The 27,823-nt window shown below is 34.7% G+C and overlaps 1 long non-coding RNA gene across 2 annotated transcripts in view; it reads right to left on the bottom strand.

Moving 5' to 3' along the window:
• LOC148107124 (uncharacterized) overlaps window positions 1-27,823 on the bottom strand; it is a 48,111-nt gene extending 20,288 nt beyond the window's left edge. For both annotated transcript variants that reach the window (XR_015723032.1, XR_015723033.1), the window contains exons 1-3: window positions 27,163-27,823; window positions 26,264-26,389; window positions 8,521-8,626 (exon numbers count right to left, since the gene is read on the bottom strand). This is a non-coding gene — a long non-coding RNA (uncharacterized LOC148107124). The remainder of the gene's footprint in view (window positions 1-8,520; window positions 8,627-26,263; window positions 26,390-27,162) is intronic.

Here is a 27,823-nt window from a genome sequence, read left to right as displayed (position 1 = left end):
GAAGCGTTTTCAAGAACTTATTATGCTTTCCTGTAACTCAATTAACATAGGAAATTGAAAATAATTACATTTTTCTTCATCAAGGATTTTAAGGGGTTTAGTTTCACTATCTAACAAGAGAAGAATGGATTTTCTTTTCTTTTCTTATTATTTTATTTCTTATTATTTTATAAGAAAATTTTATAATTTTCTTTTCTTATTATAAAATCTAAGGATATGTATGACTCAGATGACTCAATGTTATTATTATGAATTTTTTTTTTTTACTGTCTGACAATATAATTATGCCTTTAGAGGTACCTGAGATGTGTAAAACAATTTTTACCAATTTTTAGCTAACATTAACTGAGTTCTTACCATGTACCATTTTCTAGGTGGGCACATTCAATTTATTACTTTATTGAATACTCATGAAAATGTTCCCATTCTCATTTTATAGATCAGGGACGTAAAGCCGAGAGATATAAAAAAAAGTTTGCTATTGCACTGCCAACATGGTGGATCTGAGCCATTGTTTGACTCCAAAACCACTGCATATTAACAAGTGTACATACAGTTGTCACGCTAAATGGGCTCTGTTGTCCTTTTAAAGTAATTTAATCTGGGCGCCTGGGTGGCACAGCGGTTGGGCGTCTGCCTTCGGCTCAGGGCGTGATCCTGGCGTTATGGGATCGAGCCCCACATCAGGCTCCTCTGCTGTGAGCCTGCTTCTTCCTCTCCCACTTCCCCTGCTTGTGTTCCCTCTCTTACTGGCTGTCTCTATCTCTGTCAAATAAATAAATAAAATCTTAAAAAATAATAATAATAAAGTAATTTAATCTATTTTTGTAATTTTCTATTTTTTCTAACCTATTCTACAGATGATTACATGCATTTATGTACATATACATATACCCAGAGATACATAAAAGGTCGTGTCTGAATATATGTGTGTGTATGCATACACATGTATGTGTACTCCCCTGTATGCATACACATGTATGTGTACTCCCCTGTATGCATGTCCATGTATGTGTACTCCCCTGTATGCATACACATGTATGTGTACTCCCCTGCAGTAGGTCAGGTAAAAAAAAATAGAAAATTATAAAAGCAGATTAAATTACTTTAAGAGAACAATAGAGTCCCTTTAGCATGAAACTGTGAAGATATATGCATGTGTTAATGTGTGCACACACCACACACACACACACACACACATGCACAGTTGTATGTAAATTCATTTATTCTATTTAGTGCTGGAAACATAAATAACAAAGCTTGTTGATGAGACTCTCGGACTAAAGAAATTTTATTTTCAGGTTCTAAAATGTATAATTATAGGACGCATTTGAACAAGCAGAACAAAGGGCAACTGAGAAATCTTTTTCACTTAGACCTTCACAGTGACTCCAGTGTGTTTGTTTTAGAAATCTATCCTTCATAAGTAGGTTGTTATTGACCAGAGTCTATGGATAATCTTCTAAAATGAACTTTGGAAAAACATCTAGTCATTATACAAGGAAATGTTTTTTTGGAAAAGATATTCACCCTTAATAGTTTAACCTTAAGATATTATGGGTTAGATTATAGTGGGATGAGTGAAATATCAGAGATTTCCATTAAGTCATTTCCAAAATAAAGGTACTAGCTATTTCGTAAATATAGGGTTGTTTAAAAAAATTATGATGCGTTTTTTTCGAACATACTTCAAAATTGTATATAAATAAATGAATAAATTTGAAAACATGTTATAGATCGATTGGTATTGCTGGAAGAGCATATCCTACTTTATGGAAGTTTCTCTAAAAAGACAAATTTCACTTTCTCACCTAGTTAGAAAGGGCATTCTTCACTACTTGACACGCAGATGCTGTGAAATAAATGTACTTCCAAAGAACTCGATACCTAGTTCAATTTCCTCTTGACAGTAGCTTTCAAGCTATTTTCCTGGTAAGTTTGGTGGGTCGACAGTGCTGTAGAAGTGCTAACTGACAGACACATTCCCCGAGTGACAGATGGTAACACAGACCCAATTGTCAGAGTGCAATAATGTTAACTGTCGAAATGAGAAACAAACACACCAGGGATCCCTGTATTACACACACACACACACACACACACACACACACACACACACACACAGACACACAGGACTACATATAAAAAGTCCATGTAATAGAAGTCAAATGCCGTCCTTAAGACTAAAAGCTAAAGGATTTTATAATAGGGGCTCCTGGGTGGCTCAGTAGGTTAAGCATCCAACTCTTGGTTTTGGCTCAGGTCATGATCTCAGGGTTCTGAGATGGAACCCCGCATCAGGGTCTGCTCTCAACATGGAGCCTGCTTAGGATTCTCTATCTTCCTCTCCCCTGCCCCCACCCCCTCTCACGCTCGCTCTCTAAAAAAAAAATAAATAAATAAAAATAAATAAAAAATAAATAAAAATAAAAAAAGGACTTTGGAATATAAACAATATTCCAGAGAGTTCCCTAAAGGAAATGAAGGAAATGGCAACTTCTCATGACAGTATCCAAGATGAAGGGAACCTGGGTGGCTCAATCAATTAAGCATCTGCCTTTGGCTCAGGTCATGATCCCAGTGTCCTGGGATCTAGCCCCACGTCAGGCTTCCTGCTCAGCGGGGAGTCGGCTTCTCCTTCTCCCTCTGCCTCCTCCCCTCTGCTCATGCTCTCTGTCTCTCTCTCTCAAGTAAATAAATAAAATCTTAAAAAAAAATCAAACAAACCAGTATCCGAGATGATTTTAGAGTAATAGAAATGGTTCTGACAAAAATTTCACAAAACTGGTGGACACTGTTAATGTATAGTTAGCTTTCCTCAACCATCAAAATTCACTAAAGATGTCCCAGGATGGAAAATAAAAACTTCTGTGCATTATATCACTTCTAAATGAATACTTTATGCCTCAATTCAAACTGCGTTTGAAGAGGAGAGAATGAGTGTTAATGGTAAGAAATTAAGGGATTAAGGTTTTATATAAAATCAGGTTACTTTAAACTTAAATTATTCTTAGAATTCCGAGGAGGCATCCCAACTGGTATGTTGTACACTGTGTTATTTTTAAGACTTTACTTAAAAATGCATATGCTTTACTAAGTCAAAAAGTTGGAACTTGTGAAGGAGACAAGAGTTATATAATGACCCATCAGAAGACAGAGGAAAAATGGTCTTTAAGATCTTATCCAGTCCCAGAAAACTTTCAAATATTTCTCTTATAAATCATTTTATGGACTGGATTGTAGATTTAACTTGGCATGAACTTTATATAATGAATCCACGAATAATCGTCTTATGCCCAAACTCACATAGCACTCTGCTAAAACTGTCAACCAGATCAATGAATTAACAAAAACTCCTGAGGAGATTTATATTTTCATCTTTCCTATTTTATGAGACTATTTCTTTAAGTGACAGTAATAAATATAAAATTCATGTCTCAGCTTCCATGTCCAAAAATTCACATTCACAGCTTATAAAATTTGTTTCTATTGGACTTGGTGACATTGCAATCCTACCGATGACATCACTTTAAACGAGAATTAATGTATATATCAGGTGGCTAATATATTTCTAAGCATGGTTAAATCAAGAGGATTCAAGCTTCTCTTTTGGTAATGAAGAAGGCATTTTGAGATTTACATTGAAAACAACTGCTTTTGATTAAGATAGCGGACAGAACAAGAAAAGATCTGCTTCTTCTTCAAGCCACACTAAAATGATAGCAAACAGATTTTTAAGGTGTAAACACACAAGTACAAAGAGAACAGGAGTGTAATGATAGCTACAAATTTTGGAAACTGTAAAATAAATAGTAGGTAGTAGCTGATGGAGCAAACCCGAGGAGGTCATATTTTAAATAGGATGGCAATATTTAGCAAATGCAAATACATGGCATCTAGTTAAATCTGCATCTCAGAAAAACAATAAACACTTCTTTTAGAATAAAAGTATATTCATATATAACAGACAGTCCTGTATTGTATCTGGCAACCCTAAGTTTTCAGTGGGAGAAGGTGAAAAGCAGCATGACTTAAAATAAAAAAACATCAAAAACCTCAGGATTATCTGGCAATAGGTGCCTCTGGAAATAGGGTTTAAGGAGGGTATTAAATGTGATACACAGCTGAAAGCTTCTATGAAGCAATTACCCATTTAACACAGCCACAAGAAGACTGGAGAATTATTCCCTGGAGAGAATAAAACAAAAGCATGTGATATTTAGAAAATTCAGACCTGGCTGATTTTAAATATTCTAGTGAAAACTGGAATTGTGAAACAGGTTCCAAACTTAACTCTCAGTATACTGGCAGCAAGGTTTATTCCCTCAGAGCTAGAGATTGAAAGAAACTTCATGAAATCTGAACACTCAAGAGAAACATACTGTAGATATTGATAGGGAATTCTCAGATGAAATAGCCCACCTTATTCCTCCTATAAAGCCAGAGGCGATGGCTGTGCACATAGGCACAGAGATTCCCTTCAGTGTCTAGTGTTCCCTTTATTTATAAGTACACAGCCAAGAATAACCAGATATCTGAAGAAAGTGTCTAAGAAGAAATACTAAATCAAAACAAATACATAAAAGAACTTGGAGGAAAAAGAAACCATGCCAGGTGAAGACAGTTCCAAAATCTCAGTGAATAAGAGCATATATTGCATCCGTGAACAATGTAGAGTGCTTTAGGAAAAGCGCAAAAACAAAACCAAAAGCAAACAAAAAAAGAAACTGGGGTGTTAAAAATAAAGTTATGGAGCGAAGAATCACATTTCAGATTTGAAGCTATGTTTTAGAGTGAAGAAAACCTCAATTATAAATGGTAGACTTTTTCATGGTGGAAGATAAAGTTGTTTTTTTTATCTTAATATGTAAATAAAGCAATGGTCAGGAAAATGGGAAGCTGCCCCTCTTGAAGTAATCCAATAGTGGTCTTTGCTTCTCTATACATTTTTTTTTTTTTAAAGATTTTATTTATTTATTCGACAGAGATAGAGACAGCCAGCGAGAGAGGGAACACAAGCAGGGGGAGTGGGAGAGGAAGAAGCAGGCTCATAGCAGAGGAGCCTGATGTGGGGCTCGATCCCATAACGCCGGGATCACGCCCTGAGCCGAAGGCAGACGCTTAACTGCTGTGCCACCCAGGCGCCCCTCTCTACATTTTTATCTATTTTATTTTTGCTTTAATTTTTGATATTTCCTCAAAGTTACTTAAGAAATGCCTGTTGAATTATTCCATAATTTTATTTTTTTTAATTTTTTGACATTTAGCACTTAATATGGAGAATATTGGGGGATATTATTTCACAAACTACCAGATATATGTATCACAAGTTACATTAAAAAATAAAATACCAAAATTTTTAAAAATGCTATTTAGTATTACTCAGGAAAGTCACACTAAATATGCCTTAACTTTCAGAATATGTTCCTTGCTTCTCTACAGCAAAGAAAGCAATCAACAGAGTGAGAAGATAATGTACAGAATGGGAGAAACTGTTTGCAAACCTTATATCCAATAAAGGGTTAATTTCCAAAATATGCAAGGAACTTCTACAACTGAGTAGCAAATAAAAACGAATAATCCAATTTAAAAATGGGCTAAAGACTTGAATACACATTTCTCTAAAGAAGATACACAAATGACTCAATATCGTTAACCATCAGGGAAATACAAATCAAAACCACAATCAGATACCACTTCACATCTTTTAGGATGGCTATTATCAAAACAAACAAACAAACGTCAGGAAGAGTTGGCAAAGATGTGGAGAAATTGGAATCCTTGTGCACTCTTGGTAGGAATCCAAAATGGTGCAGCCACTATGGAAAGCAGTGCAGAGGTTTCTCAAAAAATTAAAAATAGAACTACCATAGGATCCAGCAATTCCCTTCTGGGTATTTATTCAAAAGAATTGAAGTCAGGATTTCAAAGAGATATTAGCATTCCAATATGCATTGCAGTGTGACTCACAATAGCCAGGATATAGAAACAACCTAAATATCCATCAATGGATGAATGGATTAAAAAAAAAAAAAAAGGGATATAGACATACCATGGAATATTACTTAAGCATAAAAAAGAAGGAAACCCTGTCATTTGTGACAGCATGGATGAACTTGGAGGACATTATGATAAGTGAAACAAGCCAGTCACAAAGGCATAGATACTGCATGATTCTACTTATATGAAGCATACGAGATAAACTCATGGAAAGGGAAAATACGATGGTAGTTTCTACGGGCCCGGAGTGGGGAAGAGATGGGAATCACTAATTAACATGTACAGAATTTCAGTTATACAAGATAAATAAGTTCTAGAAATCTGATGTACAACATCGTGCCTGGTAACAGTACTGTATTTTATACTAAAAAACTTTTTAAGAGGTTCTGTCTCATGTTGTAGTCTTACTACAATTTGAAAACGGGCGTGATTCTGGAATCATTTTCTCAGCACCGGGTTCATAAATGCAAGTATTGTATCGATGAGAAACCTGAGTTCTTCCTCTTGAGTGTGGGATACTGTTTCCTGAGGAATCACCCTCCTTTTTTTCTACATGGTGTCACAGGCTACACATTCATGGAAATAATTGGACAGAAAGTGGGAGCAGGGTTGGGCTAGGGTTCCAATTGCTTCCTAAAATTAAAAACCACTTGAGTAACAGTATATGATGACAGAATCAAGACCTTTTTACTCTACCCTGTGTCAGAGGAATTTGGACGAGGAATTCTACCTCAAGAAAGCACAACTGCATTTATCACAGGGAGTTGGATAGAACCTTCCACATACACCTAACTTCTGGCTGTAACTGTAGCTCTGAGAGGAGAATAAATTAATAAGCAAGTAAAGAGAGAACGGGAACAAGTGTCATTTACCTCTTAATTACAAAACACCAGGTGAAGCTATTTTCTCAGTTGAAAGATAACCTGAGAAATTAGTTCAAAACAATTCCACATATTCAAGATAAAATCAGTGAAACAAGATCCCAAACATAAAACATAATTGTCTTTTAAAATTATAAATTAAAGTTGCATGCATCCAATTGGGGGGAAACATTACCCATTATGTAATGACATTCAGACTTGCCTTGGATTTCGGTTTTCTCTTCAGCAATAAATGCCAGAAGTCAGCATGGTGTTAAGTAATGGAGTTAGCAATGATAATGATTTATTGTGGGTTCACTACGTGTCGGACACAGTTTATCCACAGCAAAATCTCTGTCCGTAAGAACTAGTGTTATCTCTCTTTAAAAAGTGAGAAAATTGAGGCACAGGGGAATTACAATTATTATCTAAGGCTAGATCGTATGAAGTGATTGACACAGGAATTACAGCTGGGACCTCAGGCCTTAGAGCAGAACTGCTGTGCTGTGGTGTGTTCCTTCTTCTAAAATGCAGGATGAAATAATTTTAATATTGACATAAGGAAAAGCATAAAACAAGATGTTTTAAAGCATGCATAAGTTCGGAAGAAAATATCCTCTAATTAACTAAATCATAAAGAAAACGAAGATTACAATATAAGAATAAGAAATGTGGAATACAAAATAATTGATTGAAATCATTTAAACCAGTCATGCAAAAAGGACATATTATACAAAATCTATGAATTGAAAAGTAGTACTCTGCATCTAAAACCCTAGCTTATTTTAATGCAAATCAGTAAGTGTGGGAGGTGTGGTTCCATATTAAATAAAGTAAGCTAAAATTTTTGTCTTACAAAGAGGAACTTTTATAAAATTATATTAATCTTGAAATTTGGTAGAGAATTACATTCAAGTAAAGAGATATATTTCCACAGGAAGAAGAATATTACTGAAAATTTCAGAAGAACTTATTTAAATATAATAGATTTTAATATAGGAATATGCTATAAGTTAGAGTAATATATGAATAAATGATATTAATTTTAGCATCTACTGGTATCTCAAGTAATCTATTACACTTACAAATCTTGTATCGATGGTCAAAAGATGGAAATTTCAATCTGCTTTGTTGCATTACTATTAGAATGTTTGCCAGTAATGGTTTGAGGTGTATTTATTGCACAGAAAGGAACCATAAACATGGCAATGATAAATCACATAATCAGAAAGAGAAAACAACAAACGAAAATAATGTGCAAACACCCTCATACTCTGATATGTGTCATTAGTGGCTAGAGAATACCAGTGATCTTTTTTTGTTAGTAACTATCAACATTTTCTCTATTAGCATGTTGTGTGCTATGTGATAGCCACTGTCTAATGTAAAGTCTGAATCATTTGGTCAGTTGTGATTAAACCTAAAAAAATGAATAAATCCCTTATTTCATTATAAAATGAGAATTATACAGAATTCATAAGTGCTTTCTCAGTGTATTTTGTCTGAGAACAAAGAAATAGAAGAGATTCAGATTATATTGCTACACATTTCTATTGTTATGCTTTGGAGTTAACAAAGGCGATTTTACTATTACTATTCCAAGGGTGTTTCTTGCTGTCACTTACATATGCGATCCAGGAAACAGCATAACATTTATTACCTTTCTCATGAAGGAAATGGAAGATATTCATTAGTTCTGGTTAAACAGTCCAATCCTTTCTGTCCAAGTGCCAAGACAAGGTCTCTTAGATTCGTGGGAACAAATCCTGTAACAAAGGAAATCTGAAAGGTAATTAACAAGGCCTAAGGAGCAACTGGATCTTATCTAAGAACCTCAGAAAGTGACATGGCACATTAACACTAAGGAAACAGCAGAACCAATCAATTTGTCAGTCTTTCCCTTCTGTCTTGTGCTGCCTTTCGTGTTGTAAGTGAAAGAACAGCTGTGGAGAGAGCATTGTGTGCCCATCATTATGCCACTTTACATTATAATTCCCTTGAGATTGATTTACTTCCGCCTGGGACATTCATTTTCTGTCTCAGACACTCATACTTATGTAAGCAGCTAAGTAGGTACAACATATCTATTTAAACTTTTAATGAGTGTTTAGCTTTGTCCTTTGAAATCTGCCCTCTACAGAACCTAACTTCTGTTTCCACTTTGAGAAGCTGGAGTCTACATCTCGACTTTGTAGCTATTGTTTAATGCAAACTCTTTTAATGCATGAATGTTGAATATTTTCAGTTACAGAAAGATAATTTAAACAATCAAACGCTTTGCCAAAAACATGTCATTTGTTTTTAATGGTCCCTTATTTGCATATCATCAAAATTGTTTCACATTATAAAGCACCAGCTTAATGTACTGAAACCCTGCATGGTAAAATAAAAGGCCTTAAAGAAAAGAATAAAATATTGATCAGTTTATTATTTGTGTCTTGATCTACTTTTGTGAATACACCTGCCAAGAGACAGATGTAAAATGATTCTAGGACAGTAATGCAGAACAATATACACTAGTAATTGACTTTAATGTATGGCAAAAGTATAAACTTCAATATGATTTCCATTTGAGGAAATAGTAAGGTGTTATTATGAACTATGACCTCTATAAAAATTATGTAGGTTCCAATGTGAAAATTTTTCCATTACTAAGGTGTTAAGGATTTCTACCCTTCTTTAAGCTTCCTTTCATCCACTGTTGAGTTAATGAAACAAAATTTTATTCAGAGCCTGTCTTATACAATATACTCAGGAAGCAAGTAGTAGGAGACCATGCTGAGTTGCAGACTCATTTTCTACTCTCAAAAGGCTCCGAAGTAGGATCTGCACTTAGTCTTTGCAGTCAGTGGCTTCAACCAAAGCGTGGCATGTGTTATTTCTCTATGTTGTCTCTTTGAGGTCAGCAGTCTTTTACAGTTTAAACTACCACACATTCCGTCTTCTCTTTCCATCATCAGTTCTTCCAGGAGCAGAGCTCTGCTTTGTGTTCCTCTTCGCTACTTAAGGGACCTCTCCAGGACATAACTAGTTTTTCTGAACAGAAATGAGTGACTTAGATTAAATGATAAGGCTTAAATAAATTTTCTTTTAAGATCTAATAATTTTTCTATAGCTATTTTACTAAAATACAATTTTTACTGAATGCTTTGTATGTATGAGGATCTAGTCTAGGTGCTAGTAGTTCAGTGAAAAATGAGACAAGCTGTCAGTGAGTTGATGCCACGCCTGGGTTATCTCAGAGAGAAAGTCATCTTCAAGAAAACAGCATGTCTAAAATTCAATGTAATGGAGTCAGGTGATAAACTCACATTTTGTCCTAGTAAAATCATGCATACTTCATTATTTCCAAGTAGAGTTTGGCTTATAAACTTTACAGTATGCATAATTAAATATCAAATTTATTTTTCATATCTGATATTTATTGGCTGACTTAGCTATGTTAACACACCATGATGTTTTATTTTTACTCATTCCTGATGGAACTCATGGGGCTCTTTTTTAAAAGTTCACTTTGGGGATGATTCACATGCAAAACTTGATGAAGCAGCATATTCTTTGCCATGTTTGTCTTCTTAATTATGGAGGAAACTGTTCCATATAACAATTCTGAATGGATAGTATTAGTGTGAGTATGGCTTTCCAAAGCAGTGTCTCCTGACAGGTTATCACTCATGTGGCTTGATTTGCATTATCAACAACTAAGAGGAATTGGAAGGCAAGCAAAGTATGGCTAATATATCATGAGCTGGAATTACAAAATTGCCACAGGCAAGTCTGTTTGCTGGACATCAAATCAGGAACATGGGTAAGATGTAATTTACAATTGCTTTCAGGCAATGTAGAGATAAAATGCTTAATTATTTATTAATGAAGCCCTAATTAATCTTCTGAAATGCTTTTGTGTGGATGAGAAACAAGGCTTTATCTTAAAAGGCAAAATATCAAGTAATTAGAAATATAAAAATTGTACTCTTTTGCAAATTCACATGTGCTTCTAATGTCCTCAATCTTATGTACTAATGCTGACACCTATTGCATGAATTTTATTATCTCTTTCAGTAACAAAATTGACTTAGAATTTAGTAATAAGGATATAGGTTGTATGACCAATTATTTAAAAATAATTCTTAGGCCTCATTTTCTCTCTCTCTCTCTAATATATATATATATATATATATATATATATATATATATATATATATATATATATGCTTTACAAAATATTGGCTTCATACACACACACATATATATAAATTTTACATAAATTTTAATTAAGATTGGTCTCATATTATGGTTTAATTAGATATGACAATGGATAAATTTCTGCTATCATTTCTATATTAAATAATGGCATTCATTATGGAAAAATATCAAAATAAGCAGATTGATATGTGATTATGGAGAAAAATATTAGCATAAATAAGATATTACATAACTTCCTTGATTTTCTTAGAACTTCCTTGATTTAATGAATAAATAGAATGCAAAATAGTAAATTAGCAAATGCTCATTTAAGATCCATCTTTTCAGTTGTATTTCTATACGCGAACAATGAAGTAGCAGAAAGAGAATTTAAGAAATAATCCCATTTACAGCTGCACCAAAGAGAATAAAATATCTAGGAATAAACTCAACCAAGGAGGTGGAAGATCTGTACTCTGACAACTATAAAGCACTGATGAAAGAAGTTCAAGATGATACAAACAGATGAAAAGACATTCCATTCCATAGATTGGAAGAACTAATATTGTTAAAATGGCCATACTATCCAAAGCCATCCACAGATTCAATACAATCCCTATCAAAATGCCAACAACATTTTTCACAGAGCTGGAACAAACAATCCTAGAATTTGTATGGAATGAAAAAAGACCCCACGTAGCCACTGAAAAAGAAAAAACAAAACTGGAAGTACCATAATCCCAGACTTCAAGTTATATTACAAAGCGGTAGTGATCCAAACAGTATAGCACTGGCACAGAAAATAGACACACAAATCAATGGAACAGAATAGAGAGTTGAGAAATAAACCCATATGATTATAATCAATTAACCTACAACAAAGGAGGCAAGAATATACAGTGGGAAAAAGACAGTATCTTCAACAAATAGTGTGAGGAAATCTAAAGGATGAAACTGGAAACACTTTCTTACACCAAACAAAAAAAATAAACTCAGAATGGATTATATACCTAAATATGAGACCTGAACCCATACAATTCCTAGAAGAAAATATAGGCAGTAATTTCTTTGACATAGAAACACTTCTCTAGATATGTCTCTTCTGGCAAGGGAAACAGAAGCAAAATTAAACCATTGGAACTATACCAAAATAAAAAACTTTTGCATAGTAAGGGAAAATATCAACAAAACAAAAATGAAACCTACTGAATGGAAGAAGATATTTTCAAATGATATATCTGATATGGGGTTAATGTCCAAAATATATAAAGAACTTATACAACTTACCACCAAGCCAACCAAACAATCCAATTAAAAAATGGGCAGAGAACTTGAATAGACATTATTCCAAAGAAGACACAGATTGCCAACAGACGCATGAAAAGATGCTAAACATCATTAATCATCAGGGAAACGCAAAACAAAACTACAATGAGATATTGCTTTACACCATTCAGAATGGCTAAAACAAAAACACAAGAAATAACAAGTGCTGGCGAGGATGTGGGGGAAAAAAGAGCTTCATGTACTGCTGATGGAAATGAAAATTAGTGCAGCAACTGTGGAAAATAGTACAGAGATTCCACAAGAAATTAAAAACAAAATTGTCATATGATCTAGTAATTCCATAAGTTGATATTTACCCAAAGAAAATGAAAACACTAATTCAAAAAGATATATGCACCCCTCTGTTTACTGCAGCATTATTTACAATAGCCAAGATATGGAAGCAACCCAAGTGTCCACTGATAGATGAATGGGTAAAGATGTGATCTATATCTATATCTATATCTATATCTATATCTTTATCTATATATATAATGGAATATTACTCACCATAAAAAAGAATGAAATCTTGCCATTTGCAACAACAGACCTAGAGGGTGTAATTTCACTTATGAAATAAGTCACTCAGAGAAAAACAAATACCATATAATTTCACTTATGTTAAGAAACCGAACAAATGAACAAAGAAAAAAAAAGACAAACAAAAAACAGAAAGAAAAACAGAGAATAAACTGGTAGTTGCCAGAGCGGAGGTGAGTGGGGGGTGGGTGAAACAGATAAAGGGGATTAAGACTACACTTCTCATAATGAGCACTGAAAAATGTACAGAATTGCTGAATCATTATATTGTGCACCTGAAGCTAATATAGCACTGAATGTTCGTTATACTTGAAAAAAAAACTCTCCAAAATACTCCTTTTATAAGATCAAATTTTATCAGAGAAAAAGGTGACAAAATTTTACAGATGGGGAAGCAACTTGAATAAACTTGCCCACGATGACAAGCTGAACATGTGGCAGATTAAGATTTGCAACCATGGGGGCGCCTGGGTGGCACAGCAGTTAAGCGCCTGCCTTCGGCTCAGGGCGTGATCCCGGCGTTATGGGATCGAGCCCCACATCAGGCTCTTCCACTATAAGCCTGCTTCTTCCTCTCCCACTCCCCCTGCTTGTGTTCCCTCTCTCGCTGGCTGTCTCTATCTCTGTCAAATGAATAAATAAAATCTTAAAAAAAAAAAAAAAGATTTGCAACCATGATGCCAAGTTCTCTTCATTCAAGCAAATAATGTTCTCCTTTTTTGAGAACTTTTTACAGGTCCCTCAGGCTTTCCAAGACCTTACCTTCTTTGTCTAAAAAGCCAAGTAGCTTAACCAGATATTCTTTCAGGTCCATTTCATAATCTAAAAGCGTATCTTTGTGTTTATTTCTAAAGAATGTGCTGCTTTTGGTGTCTCTATTCTTTGGGTGCTTATGATTTGAAAGTGGGAAGAGATGACTCTTGAAATAAATAAAAAAATACAGTGAGGTGTTATATTGTAATTTCGAACAAAGCTCAAAAAGGAAATATTGAAGTTAGCTACAATACCCAGAGAGAAACTTATGGAGCAAATGGAGTTTGCTCGTGGCCTTGAAGAAACAGAAGGGTGTGGACAGACAAAAGGGAGTCCAGAAAGAATTTCCTTGCGATGCTGCTGGTGGGGAGACTGAAAGGTGAGGCAAGATAGCAAAGGAAGGCAACAGGCTCTGTTGAAGAGAAAGAGGTCAATGTTATAGCACTTGACAATATGCACAACTAAACTATCTGATTACATGTTACAGGATAAAAGTAACTATCTTCCCACAACTTCTCTCTGTAAGTGATTACAGCTAAGGGAAGGAAGAGCTGATCATTACAAAGTAGCACAGGTTAGGCTCTTGTGCTCAGCAATTATTTTGTCTCTTTGTTTACTGTGCCCATATCTTTCCATGAGTGGCAGCCTCTTCTCAAAATAAGGAAGAAAATTCGAATTAAGTTGTCAGATCAACTGCCTTTTCCCTTTTCAGGTCAACGAAATAAGAAGTTTGGGAGAAGAAAACAAAGAGGAACATTTCAGAGCAGTATCAGTTTTGTAGGTACAGAATATGTGTTCTGTGAGTACATGAAATGAAAATTTAAACAATGATCACAGTCTACCAAGTGCTTCAGACATATTGTTGCATTTAATTCTCACAACACTCCATCATTGGTACCACGCATATTCCTACTTTGTAATACAGGGAAATAAGTCTTAGGAAGGGTCAGTAATTTTCCCATTATTCCACAATGAAAAGGATTGAGCCAAGAATCAAAATTAAGCATCCTGTCTCCTAAAACTGTATTTCATTATTGCATGCTCCTTCAAAGGAATAAAAAATACAAAGCCCGGTTTCCTTCTCAACTATTAGTGTTAATATTTTTTAAGGAAAAATCCACATACTAATATGTATACATATCTTAACTGTACCACTCCATGAGTTGAAACAAATGTTTAAATCCTTGCAACCAAAACTCCCATAAAGATATGGCACATTTTCTTCATCTCAGTAAGTTCCCACATGCCCGTGGAACTTACTATTTTTATCATTGTAGGTGAGTTTTTTCCATTCATACAAATGGAATTGTCAGTATGTATACTTTTGCGGCTAGATTTTTTAGTCAATGAAATGTTTTTAATATTTAACCACGGTGCTATGTGTAATAGTAGTTCATTCCACAAAATCCCACTGTGATTCAATTTCTATGGTGGATATTTCATTTAGTCTTTGCACCTGGAATTTTGTATTTTGTATGCTTGAATTTATTTGCCTTGTTTTTTTGTTTGTTTGTTTGTTTTCCTCCCCACTCCCCTCTCTCTTTATAAGTACAAAAGCATTGTTTAACATACGTAAACCTCCTGGTCTGGTTCTAACACAAGTGGTGTGTACGAGCTAAGGTAAGAGAATTAACTTTTGTCAGGAAAATTCCTAAAATAAGAAATCAGAGTTATATTTTTGATTACTTCTATTTTCCCAGAAATAATAATGTTTTACTACCCTATTACCTTCTGTGTTTAGAGGACAGAGATTAAGCATCCAATGCTTCCTCTCAGTCTTTTCTCACGTGTCTATTCATGTGAGTCACGTTACTAGAACTGGGAGCAAATTAAGCCACAGAGTAAATACTGGACAAAAATTCTGGCTCTGGTGGGACATTTTAGGCACATATATGACCACATCTGAAGGATTGATCCTTTTCCATAGTAGTAGCTTGTCATATTCAATAAAAGGAATATATTCATGGTTGTGACATTCTCCACAAACTTAAAAAAAATTATATCCAGGTACAAAGGAAAACTAATTCCTGTTGAAGCTATAAACACACCAATACTTCAATGAAGAGTAAATGAACCAGTAAAGGTACTTCAAATAATATGTGTACTATTTATGTGGCAAATAAAGCCATTATTTTTACATAATAATTTTAGGCCCTGACAGAGACACTACCTAGGAATATGTTTAATTGTTTTCAAATGTGATATAGTTAAAAATAGTAAAATTTAACATAATGTCTTTTTATCAAGATGGTTATGATTTTTCTAAGGTTGATCAAAAGAGTAAGACACTCCTCTGAATTCCAATCATTACCAGCATCATGCTTCAGTTCTCCTGAGAGACATTTGCTTGTGTGAGCAATTTTTCACTTTAAAGCTTATTATAGGATAATTTCCTTCTTACGATCCCACCCAGGGAAATCTGTGTATTTCCTTGATTCTGGTGGGCTAAAACAATGTTGGGATTATTCTGAGGAATAATCCTTGACTTCCTAAAGGGGGATCATCTGAGATCCAGATATTATTTCTTAAGTGGATTTTGAAATGCCTGTTTCAACAATAAATTAAGAAGGAATTTTAAACAGCCAATAGATGAAGTACTTAAAGTTACTGACTCCTTAGCATGGTTTTTTCAGAAAGAGTGTTCACTCTAGGCTACTTGAGTATACCTCAAGAAAAGGAGGGTTAAAGATAAAGTAGGAAAAGAAGAGAAGTGGGCTTTATTAATAGCACTAGAAAACAGAAGGTTGGAAATAGTGACAAGAATATTCACATATTTATAAATAAGCATAAATCAAATTTCCCTCGGGTTTTCACGCAGGCCCATGTAATAAGTTTTGCTTTGTTGGCTTAGAATGAGCAGAGCAATCCATTTCTCAAAGTCATAGGTTTCTAATCAAAATATTCCTAGACATCCTGGATCTTTCAGTTGCGTGTGTAATTGTGATGTCAGCTTACTCTGGAAACATCTTCTCCAAAATCATCCTCTGCATAGAGATCATAGACTTCTTTCAGGATGCCAATCTCTGGCCTATAGCTGAGAGGAGATTTCATGTAAATGCTGAGACTGATAGCTCAAGTTAATTTACGTCAGCATTTATAAATCAAAGTTTAGAGGAGATGAATCTCTTGGGAGTATAGTTTATAAGTGCATCTGCTTATAGTAAGAAGTTTATTAGAGTTAGGTGATGATTACAGCGAGGAACAGAATGTGCTAAAAAAATAGTTCCAGAGATTTTTCTGTAATTTTCAGCGAATACCTCAGATACTCTAGGGTGTGATCTGATATTTTCAGATGCAAAATCAATTTGACTTCACAAACTGATGTTATTCACAAGACCGCTACATATTTGTGTCACATAAATATACGTTATGTGAAAAGTTCTGTTTTTGCATTATACCTATTAAAAATATATTTTATTACATACCACATTTGTGTGGGTATTTCTTTCAGGAGTAGAAAAATGCTAAATCTAAACCCTCAAATTTCACATGTGTGTAATTACAAGAATTCTATATTCTGAATTCTGGTTTTGTACCCACATACTTTTTTTTTGGCCAGGCACAATAGAACACACATCATAATATAATCACTGACTTTGTTACAATTTCATGAGATGGGATCGATTCAACATACCTTGCTCTACTTTCCACAAATTAGCTATGGCTGTTTGAATTCTTGAAGTCACTTAAAGAAAATAAACCTGTATCTTGCATATAAAGACTCCAGCTGGGAGTCATAGTGGCCAAGTCAACAGTTATCTCCTGCCAAACTCCAATAAGACCAACCTCAGGATGAGAAAAACAAAAAAACATATACTTCCATAAAAATACGCCAAGGTAAGCTTGTCATTTCATTCTCCTCCAACATTATACAACCAGCATCAATTTACACTGGGCACTCTGCCTTGGCAAAGAGATTTGCTTTGGAAGGACCCTTTTAGCATCTCTCTGTGAGCTCCTGAATTTAGGTCATGCCATAAATTATTACTCAGTGGTCCAGGCTTTACTAGTTATTTGGAGACCAAATGTAACAGTTGGGTCCCTAGCACATGTCTGGGATCATACATCAACTATGAGAAAGTTGTAGTATAATCCCCTAAGACCCAGAGTGGCTTTGTTTGAATCTACTTGGAAATGAAAAGTCCTAGAGAATTAAGTAGGATGGCTTTGGCCCTTGATCTCTGTGATATAAGCAGAATTGAGACTATCATACTAATTTCAATCATAGCCATTCTAAAAAGAATATACAATGCTCACTACCCCATACCTATTGCAAGGTCTATGTTTAATGAATTGTTGCAATTTTACAACTAATTACTACTATTATTAATATGTGCCATCTACTTAGTATTTACTATATGTTAAACACTGTGAAAGGCCTCACAACTACATAATTTCTAATGAACTCTACTGTGATAATTTTATGTATCAACCTTACTGGGTTGTCCTAATATTTGATCAAACAGTATTCTGGGTATTACTGTGAAATGTCTGGATGAAATTAACATTTAAACTGATAGACTGATCAAAGTGGGTTTCCATCCATAATGTGTGGGCCTTATTCAGTCAGTTGAAGGCCTGAATAAAGCAAAAAGTCTGACAATCTCTCGAGTATAAGGGAATTCCTCATGCCTGACTGCCGTCTAGCTAGGGCAATATTTTTTTTTTTTTTTGCCTTCAGACTCAAACTGAAACAACAGCTCTTCCTTGGTCTCAAGACTGCCAGTCTTCAGACTGGAGTTACACCATCTGCTCTCTAGGGTCTTCAAAATGCCAATTACAGATCTTTAGACTTGACAGCCTCCATATTTACCTAAGCCATACATAATTAAATAAGCCAGTTCTTTATAATACATCTCTTTATATGTGTGTCTGTATACATATCCTATTGGTTCTGCTTCTCTGGATAACCCTGACTAGTACTCCCACAAATCTCTAAAGGCTTTTGTTACTATTGTTAGTTTTTGTTGTTGGTGTTATGCTGATTCTCTATTTTATTTATTTATTTGCTGTTTCTTTTTTTATAATAATTTTTTATTATGTTATGTTAGTCACCATACAGTATATCCTTAGGTTTTGATGTAATGTTCCATGATTCATTATTTGCATGTAACACCCAGTGCACCATGCAATATGTGCTCTCCTTAATACCCATCACTGGCTTATCCCAGTAATCCTTTCTTTAAAAAAAAATTTTTTTTGTACTGTTTGCTTTCCACAAAGATAATATGAATCTTAAATTACTTGCCCAAGTGAAGAAGCACAGTTACGAAGAAACTTCACCAAACTCTACAAACATAGTCAATCCATTACACAATACACTTACAATCTCAAGGAGAATTTTTGTGGGACATTTAATTTGCATTAAATCTCTTAGTTATTCAAGATATTACAGATTTTTAAAAATTACTTGTGGACTCTATCTAAATAAGGCTCAAATTTAGCTTATGTTTTTTCAGAAACCCATCATTAATGTATAGGTTGGATTCTCCTATTTCTTGCTGATTATGAAGTTTTTTAGATTGCCTGTATGTCACATAAAACATATTAATGAAAAATATAAAATAATATTAACATGTTTTAATTCAGTGTGATATATATATGCATATGCATGTAGAGTTGAAAAAAGATGGAAATAAAATTCACGAATGCATTTGTACACCTATAGTTCAATTAATCTGCAAAGTCAAGTAGGAAAAGGACTTCTTGCCACACACAAGAACTTTTGTAAGACTAGAGAATAATGCCATGAGGGAATATCAACTTTGTGCCTGAAGGAAAGAAAAATGTTATGCTCATTTCCTAGTCATATAAATGTTAAGTCAATACCGTGAATTTATTCATCTTTTTTTCTATTCACATTCAGCATGAAAAAATTTTCTGAAATACAAATGTCATGTTTATACATTTCCATGTTTTCATAGACATTGTCGAAGTGACACAGATAGATACCACAAAGTTGGGATCATTTGTTTGCTTAGCAACCAGTGATAGAAAAGTTGCATCTGTGGTTAAGTTAAAAATAATAATAAAACAGTGCTCATTTTCTATATGGTAAAATATGTATCTTAAATTAAAATTCCCCAAATCTCAATAAAGCTACTGAATATAACTGATTATTTCATTAATATGTCACTCTATTCTTACCAACATATCTCTGGATAATAAACATATCCACCACCTCTAAAAGTCCCCTTGCTGTTCTTTCCTGTGTGTGTGTGTGTGTGTGTTTGTGTTAAGAATATTTAGCATGAGATTTATCCTCTTAAGTTTTTAAGTTCATGACACCATGTTGTTAACTGTAGGAACTCCTGCAACTCAAGCGCAAAAAAAAAAAAAAAAAAAATCTGATTAAAAAGTGGGCAACGGATTTGAATAGACATTTCTCTAAAGAAGAGGTACAAACAGGCAACAGGTACATGAAAAGGTTGTTCAACATCTCTAATTAGAGAAATGCAAATCAAAACCACAAAGAAGTAGATTATTTTCATACAGTAGGAATTTGGAGGTCAATTAGGCTCATGGGTTTTTCAACATTACACACATGGCAAAGCACTAGGATCTAAGACTCAACAGAGCAAAGGGAAAAGGTGAGGAAATGGTGTTTTCTGAGCTTATTAAAGCAGCAGCTGCAGTTGCAGCTGCAACAGAGACCTGGTGGTTGGTCTTCACCTGATATCCAAGTATAAAGAACAAATAATTTCTAGAATAAAAGTGCAACATGAAATTAATTTCCCTCTGTTTCAGCTATATCAAATCCATCAAAATAAATTAAGCTTGAATATTTATTCATCATCATAAATTGTTTTTGAGATTGACTATTTTATTTATAATGCCCTTCTTTGAGAATACTGAATCCGATTTGAAATTATAAATATATAGAGAGAATAAATCATTGAGACTTGATACTCAGAGCTTCCTTTGAGTAATAACTTGCGATTTCAATTCTACACAGTAAATTCTTTATAATCTTCAAATAGTGTTCTTTACCTATTTCGGAAAAATTGTTCACCAATTTGCTCAGATTAACTCACATCAAGGATATTGGCTAAAGGAAAAAAAGGCAGGTTTCAATGAAAAATGTAACAAAATGTATCTTCCTTTCTTACCACTCAGATTAGACTATCATCAGTGACCTATCACTGTTTACAGAATAGTCATAGAGATTGCTGTTTTCTTACCTGATTTCTAGGTCATACAAATGCATTGTATATGACAATTTTACTTACAAAAAATGGAGACAGTACAGCAACGAAATCACTGGAAAAGCACGTCAAGATCACAAACAATAAGAAATATCTTTTATTTTTATTTTGGCATATAAGAAAACGTTTTAAAACTCATAGTTGAAAACTTTTCTTATGGATAGTCCTTAAAGAGAAAAAAAAGGAGTGAAAATATGTCTGAATTAATTTGCAGAAAATTTGATGGTAGGAACACATCTCTGTCAAGTTAATGAGCTGTCATTCTAAGGCACAGCCATATGAGATTGTTCTACAGAAAGAATCGAGGGGTACTAGTAATATCTATTGACAGATATTAACAGAAAAGTTTATATAAGCATCAGTTATCACTCTCTTAATAAGAGTTTTATCAAATTGTTAGTAGAAAAAACAGTTTGTCTTACTTTCCTCATCTTTCCCCAAAAGTATACTATTACATGACACCTGGCATTATTCTACTCCAAGTTTAGCTTTTGTTCTTTCTGTTCATTATATTGTTGGTTAACATCCATCACCTTAATGAGTTAATTAAATAGGGAGAAAAAGTAAATACTTTTTAATATCTTCCCAGGACCAAAGCAAGTATTACTCCAAAGCTGTTAATGACCCAAACAGGACAAGTGTTGATAAGCATAAATAAAAAACAAATCTTCATCCTACTGAGTATAGTGATCTACCACAATGAGACAAACTCCAACAGATATTCTGAGATTGAGCAAAAACATCTGAATAGATTTCTTGAAATTCAAGTATCTGTACAGTATATCCAACAATGGGACTATATATATTGAACTATGATTCGATATTTGGTACTTAAATTGCCATTGTTAATACAGTAGTAACAGTAAGTGGAATACATGGACTCTGTCCTCAGAGTATAATAGTAAAGAAAAAGATGGAGAAGTGTGTCAATAATTAGGAACGTAGCTTATGCTTTTAGCTTTTCTGCATCCTAAATTACTGCTTATTTTTGTTTAAGTAAAATACAAGTTGCTCAATATAAATCTCAGTATACTTGTTAGTAAAATCAGATTAATAGTAACTGCCACCCAGAGATTTTTATAATAAATAAGTTATTTTATATAAAGCTTTTGTTTTAATTATTATGAGTGTAAATAGAATTCCAAAGTTTGTTGTCTTGGTACATTGCTCAGGGTTTGCGTGCTCCATCAGTCTCATTTTGAAACATTTTCCTCTGTTTCAAAATATTAACTTGCCATGCACATTGAGAAGACTCCTTTGGTCTTTAAATAGGTCAGAAAAAATTTCCAAATAAGTTATGTAAATGTGTAGATCAGTTATGAATTACAAAATAAAGTCTAAGATCTGTGAAATCATAGGTTTCTATGTTGTCAAGAAGACTGAAGAGACATGGAAACTAATTAATTTCTACTCAATTCTCTTTCTCAGCCTTGTTCTTTGTGTATTTTTAGCCTTTGTTTTCTAACTTTTGTTTTACAGTAGCTTTGAAAATAATCACCAAGATTTTATGTGACATTTTCTCCTGCTCTCTTTTTAAAGACGAAATCAAGAGGTCACAATGAAAATTTTACAAAACACAAAGTAATTATCTGTTGTCATATGGAGAGAGACTGATTATCATTAACCTCAAGGATTCATCTGCTAAAGGAAAGAAAACTGGTAATATTGTATTTTTCTCAGGGGGAATAGAAAGCATGGTAGTGAATTCTAGAATCAGAAAAACCTGCCTTACAGCCCACGGAATGGGAGAATATATTTGCAAAGGACACTACAGATAAAGGACTGGTATCCAAGATCTACAAAGAACTTCTCAAACTCAATACACGAGAAACAAACAAATCAAAAAATGGGCAGAAGATATGAACAGACACTTTTCCAATGAAGACATACAAATGGCTAACAGACACATGAAAAAATGTTCAAAATCATTAGCCATCAGGGAAATTCAAATCAAAACCACACTGAGATACCACCTTACGCCAGTTAGAATGGCAAAAATAGACAAGGCAAGAAACAACAATTGTTGGAGAGGATGTGGAGAAAGGGGATCCCTCCTACATTGTTGGTGGGAATGCAAGTTAGTACAGCCACTCTGGAAAACAGTGTGGAGGTCCCTTAAAAAGTTAAAAATTGAGCTACCCTATGATCCAGCCATTGCACTACTGGGTATTTGCCCCAAAGATACAGACGTAGCGAAGAGAAGGGCCATATGCACCCCAATGTCATAGCAGCATTGTCCACAATAGCTAAATCGTGGAAGGAGCTGAGATGCCCTTCAACAGATGACTGGATTAAGAAGCTGTGGTCCATATATACAATGGAATATTACTCAGCTATCAGAAAGAACGAATTCTCAACATTTGCAGCAACATGGACGGCACTGGAGGAGATAATGCTAAATGAAATTAGTCAAGCAGAGAAAGACAACTATCATATGATTTCTCTCATCTATGGAACATAAGAACTAGGATGATCAGTAGGGGAAGAAAGGGATAAAGAAAGGGGGGGGTAATCAGAAGGGGGAATGAAACATGAGAGACTATGGACTATGAGAAACAAACTGAGGGCCTCAGAGGGGAGGGGGGTGGGGGAATGGGATAGACGGGTGATGGGTAGTAAGGAGGGCCCGTATTGCATGGTGCACTGGGTGTTATACGCAACTAATGAAGCATCGAACTTTACATCGGAATCCGGGGATGTACTGTATGGTGACTAACACAATATAATAAAAAATCATTTAAAAAAAAGAAAAGAAAAAGAAAAACCTGCCTTAGAAATCCCTGGATGGCTCAGCTAACTCCTGATCTTGGGGTTTTGAGTTTGAACTCCACGTTGGGGATAGAGATTACTTAAAAAAAAAAAAAAAGAAAATCTTAAAAAAAAAAAAAAAAAAAAAAGGAAAGAAAGACCTGCCCCAGAACCTGTGTGCCACAAGTGACTAAATGTAGGAGCTTAGAAGAGTTAATTTCTCTGTGCCTCAGTTTCTTTTCCCATGGAACAAATAGGTATAAAAATGTTACTTATCTCATAGTGCATTTTCAATGATTATGTGAAAGAATGCTAGTAAAGTGCTTATGATGTGGGGGAACAAAGGCAGGAAGAAATGTAGATAAAATTAAATTTCCTTATAATCTGCAGTCCATTGACAAAAACTTGAGGCAGGCAGAGGAAGACATTCCTCCAGGAACTCCCAACATCTTAGTGTTAATGCTTTGCTAGAGGGAAAAACAAGCTTAGCTTGGTAATAGCCAGGCCTCCAGGATCCTGTTGAGTCTTCTTTAGCATATGAAAATCCTTCTGGAAACCTCCCTTGTCTTTATGCCCCCAACTCCATAGTATAGAATCAGTCACCCCTCACAACCCCGGGGCAGCAGCTCTTTCTGCCCATGGGTCCTGTCCCCGTGCTTTAATAATAACACCTTTTTGCACTGATAAGTTTCAAGAATTCTTTCTTGGCCGTAGGCTCCAAACCTCAACATTTCCACATCACTTAGAACATTCACTAAACTTTAAGTTAAGCCATTGTGACATCTTAGCTACATCCAGCTAATCACTTTGCCTCTCCTCCAGCTCTTACATAATCATCCAGATTCTGTTTAGGTGACTTAAACCCAATTATAACTATCAGGAAGTTGAATTCTTCTGGTATCTGTAGGAGATTCAATTGGTACGGGCAGTACATAAAGCACGTATTTTCCATAAATCAGAACTCTTCTTGTTTTTCTAATCCAGCAATTTTCAGAGATGTCATTTGGGAAGGTGACACCTGAATTGTGACCTTGTATGAGGAGGTGGTATCAGGGACATCCTATCAATACTTATGACACTGAAAGAAAAGGTGATAAGGACCAAGAGCCTTGGTGACCAGCCCCTGATGAACTTCACTCTTAGAGCAGAGACAGAAAAATCAAGTTGAGATTGCCAGCAACAAGGCAATGAAGACATTAAAGAAATCTGTAAATAGAGAACGGTATTAAACATGAAGGTAAGAAATAAGAGTTTTTTTTTTAAATTAATTAATTAATTTATTTGACAGAGAGAGAGACAGCCAGCGAGAGAGGGAACACAAGCAGGGGGAGTGGAAGAGGGAGAAGCAGTCTTCTAGCAGAGGAGCCTGATGTGGGGCTCGATCCCAGAACGCCGGGATCACGCCCTGAGCCGAAGGCAGACGCTTAATGACTGCGCCACCCAGGCGCCCCAAGAAATAAGAATTTAAATGCAAAACCCTTCCTTCACTAACAAGCTTACAATATGTTACCTCATAGTAAATGTGAAAACAAAGTAACTTTTCTTCTTTTTCATTAATCTCTTTATGTCTTTCCTCAAAAGAAAAAACAAATAGCAGACAAGGAAAAAGACACAAATTGCCTCAATATGAAGTGGTTAGAGAAAGAAGACAAAAGGAAGAGAACGCTTTCGCATCTAATGAAAGATATATATGATGTACCTTTCATATCTGAGGCATTTGATAAAGGATAATAACTATCAACAATATTATCGAAACCTGTCCATAATCTCGGAATTGTCATATTGCCTGAAGTGGGAAACAAAAGCAAAAAAAAAAAAAAAACAACAACAAAAAAACCCAACACCTAAATTTCCATACTACTTACAGTTCATTGACAAGTCCTTGAAATGGTGAGGGTGAGGTTCCTAGAGGAACGCAGTCGCCTCCACGTTAATGCTAAGGGCAAATCTTAGTTTAACATTATCGCGCCAACCCCCCACCCCCCACTGACTCTGTAAGTCTTCTTTAACATATAAAAATTCCTTTGGAATCTTCCTTTATCTCTCTATCCCTCAAGGTATAGTTTGGCAATGCATATGGGCCACTGATATATATCTGAAGGGTCGCCTTTTTACTAAATAGCAATAGATGACCTTTCCTAACAATAGCTAGCCCCCCCCCCCCCCCCCCCAGGATCCTGGAAACCTTGCTTCCAAAATGCCTTGGAGGCTTGTGCTGTCCCTAACCCCCTCCCAACTTGAGAGTATATAATCAGACACCCTCCAACAACCCCAGTTCAGCTCTTTCTGCCCACGGGTCCTGTCCCGTGCTTTAGTAAAACCACCTTTTTGCACCGAAGACCTCTCAAGAATTCTTTTTGGCCACTGGCTCTGAAGCCCATTTCCTACATCACTGTCCACTTTTCTTTAATTTTCACTCATTTCATTATACTTGGCTTTGGAGAGGAGAAATCATTATCTTCTGAGTCTCCTTTATAGTAATACAGCACTACCACATGCAAGAAATATATATATGGTACAAGGAAATTAACTAATAGTCTTTCAATACAATATTTACTCCTTTAATCTCATATTTCTTACTTCCTTACATCTGCTTTTAGTATTTATGTATCTGTCTCATCTTTGCAATAGATTTTCATTTCTTACCTCTCTTGTTCTTTCTTCTGTTTTTTTCTTTTTTCCCCGTTTTCTTTTTTCTTTCTTTCTTTCTTTCTTTCTTTCTTTCTTTCTTTCTTTCTTTCTTTCTTTCTTTCTTTCTTTCTTCTGTCATTTCTTAGTAATGGAAAAGACTGCATATCATTAACAAGCTAAAATACTTGCTAATTTAACAAAAATTATCAAAGAAATATAAATGCACTGCTCAACTAAATCACAATGACTATCTTGAATTTTTTTTGTCAATTCTTTAATCCCCACCATTTTTACTGTAGTCATCTGACACAGTTCAGTCGTTAAATAAATCCCCTTACTACGTTTGTAATGAAAGCCAACATAACTGGGTGAACAGAACTCCTTTCTTATAGGAATTAATTTAATTATGACTTTACCATTAACTACCTTGGCTATTTTTAACAAGTTAACTTTACCTTTCTGAATCAATCATCCTTATTAGAGATAATAAATGTCTGAGAGGTAATTGAAAGCTTAAAGACAATGGTACATGTGACGTGTCTTACACATACTGGTCACTCATAGACAATAAGAGTTATTATCAATATCATTAATCATAATTTCACAATTTTTCTTGTTTTACATATACCTGTTGACATGACATTGATTAAAAGTAATACTTTTAGCCTCCTTCCTTACTTAAAGCCTTCTCAAGTCTCATTACTTCTAAACGTTTTTATAATTTACATTTGTAATTCAAATTTTGCCAAGTCTTAGACAACAAGATAATAAGACAATGCTGATGTTGCTGCTGTTGATGGTGGGCATGGAGTGTGTATGTGTGTGCGTGTGTTCATTAGGGTATGATAGGTTTTAAGATTTGGGCAGCAGTACACATAATAGTTAAGAGGCAATGGCCCAGGCTCAGATTATACCTGTGTGGCTTTGGTCAAAGTAGATGACCACACCTGCAAAAGAGGAAAACAGAATGACCACAGATGGTTAAATGAAGAGTAAATGAAATAATATTCATAAATATCGTGTACTTTCTTTAATGAAGTAAAGGGTTAACAAATTTTGTCACTGCTATTCACCCCTGTGAGTTTCAATATAGGACTCTAATTAAAATGATTGATTTTTGTTAGTGGTTCTCACAAATTCTTCTGTCAACAATTATAATAATAGCTAACCTTTATGTAGGCAACAAGGAGCACCACAAATCTAAATTAAAAATGTAAAATGAATAAGTAATGTAGTTTTTCTAAACACTAGTTTTTTTTGAGACATAGTATATGTAGCAAGGGAGAGTAATTTTGGTTCTGGCAAGATGATGAAAAATTTAAATTCTTGATTATTAAGGAAATAGTTGCAAGAAGCTAACATAATTATCCCAGGCCCTGAAGTTGAGATCAATCATATTTCAAGGCAAGTTTCTCACTATCTTTGATCCCACCTTGGTTAGGGCATTTAAGAAATATGTACAATTTAGAGGACAAGTTTCTTGTCATCAGCATATTTCTGTTCTGGGGTTCTATAATTCAAATGGAATCCAAATTGAGAGAATTACAACTTACCCTGAAATATTGAATACTTTCG

The sequence above is a fragment of the Ursus americanus genome, chromosome 35, assembly GCF_024610735.1.
Source record: "Ursus americanus isolate L20-20 chromosome 35, mUrsAme1.1.p, whole genome shotgun sequence".
NCBI classification, from domain to species: domain Eukaryota; kingdom Metazoa; phylum Chordata; class Mammalia; order Carnivora; family Ursidae; genus Ursus; species Ursus americanus.
The sequence above is the reverse complement of the archived record's forward strand: the minus strand, read 5'-3'. Positions and strand labels throughout refer to the sequence as shown.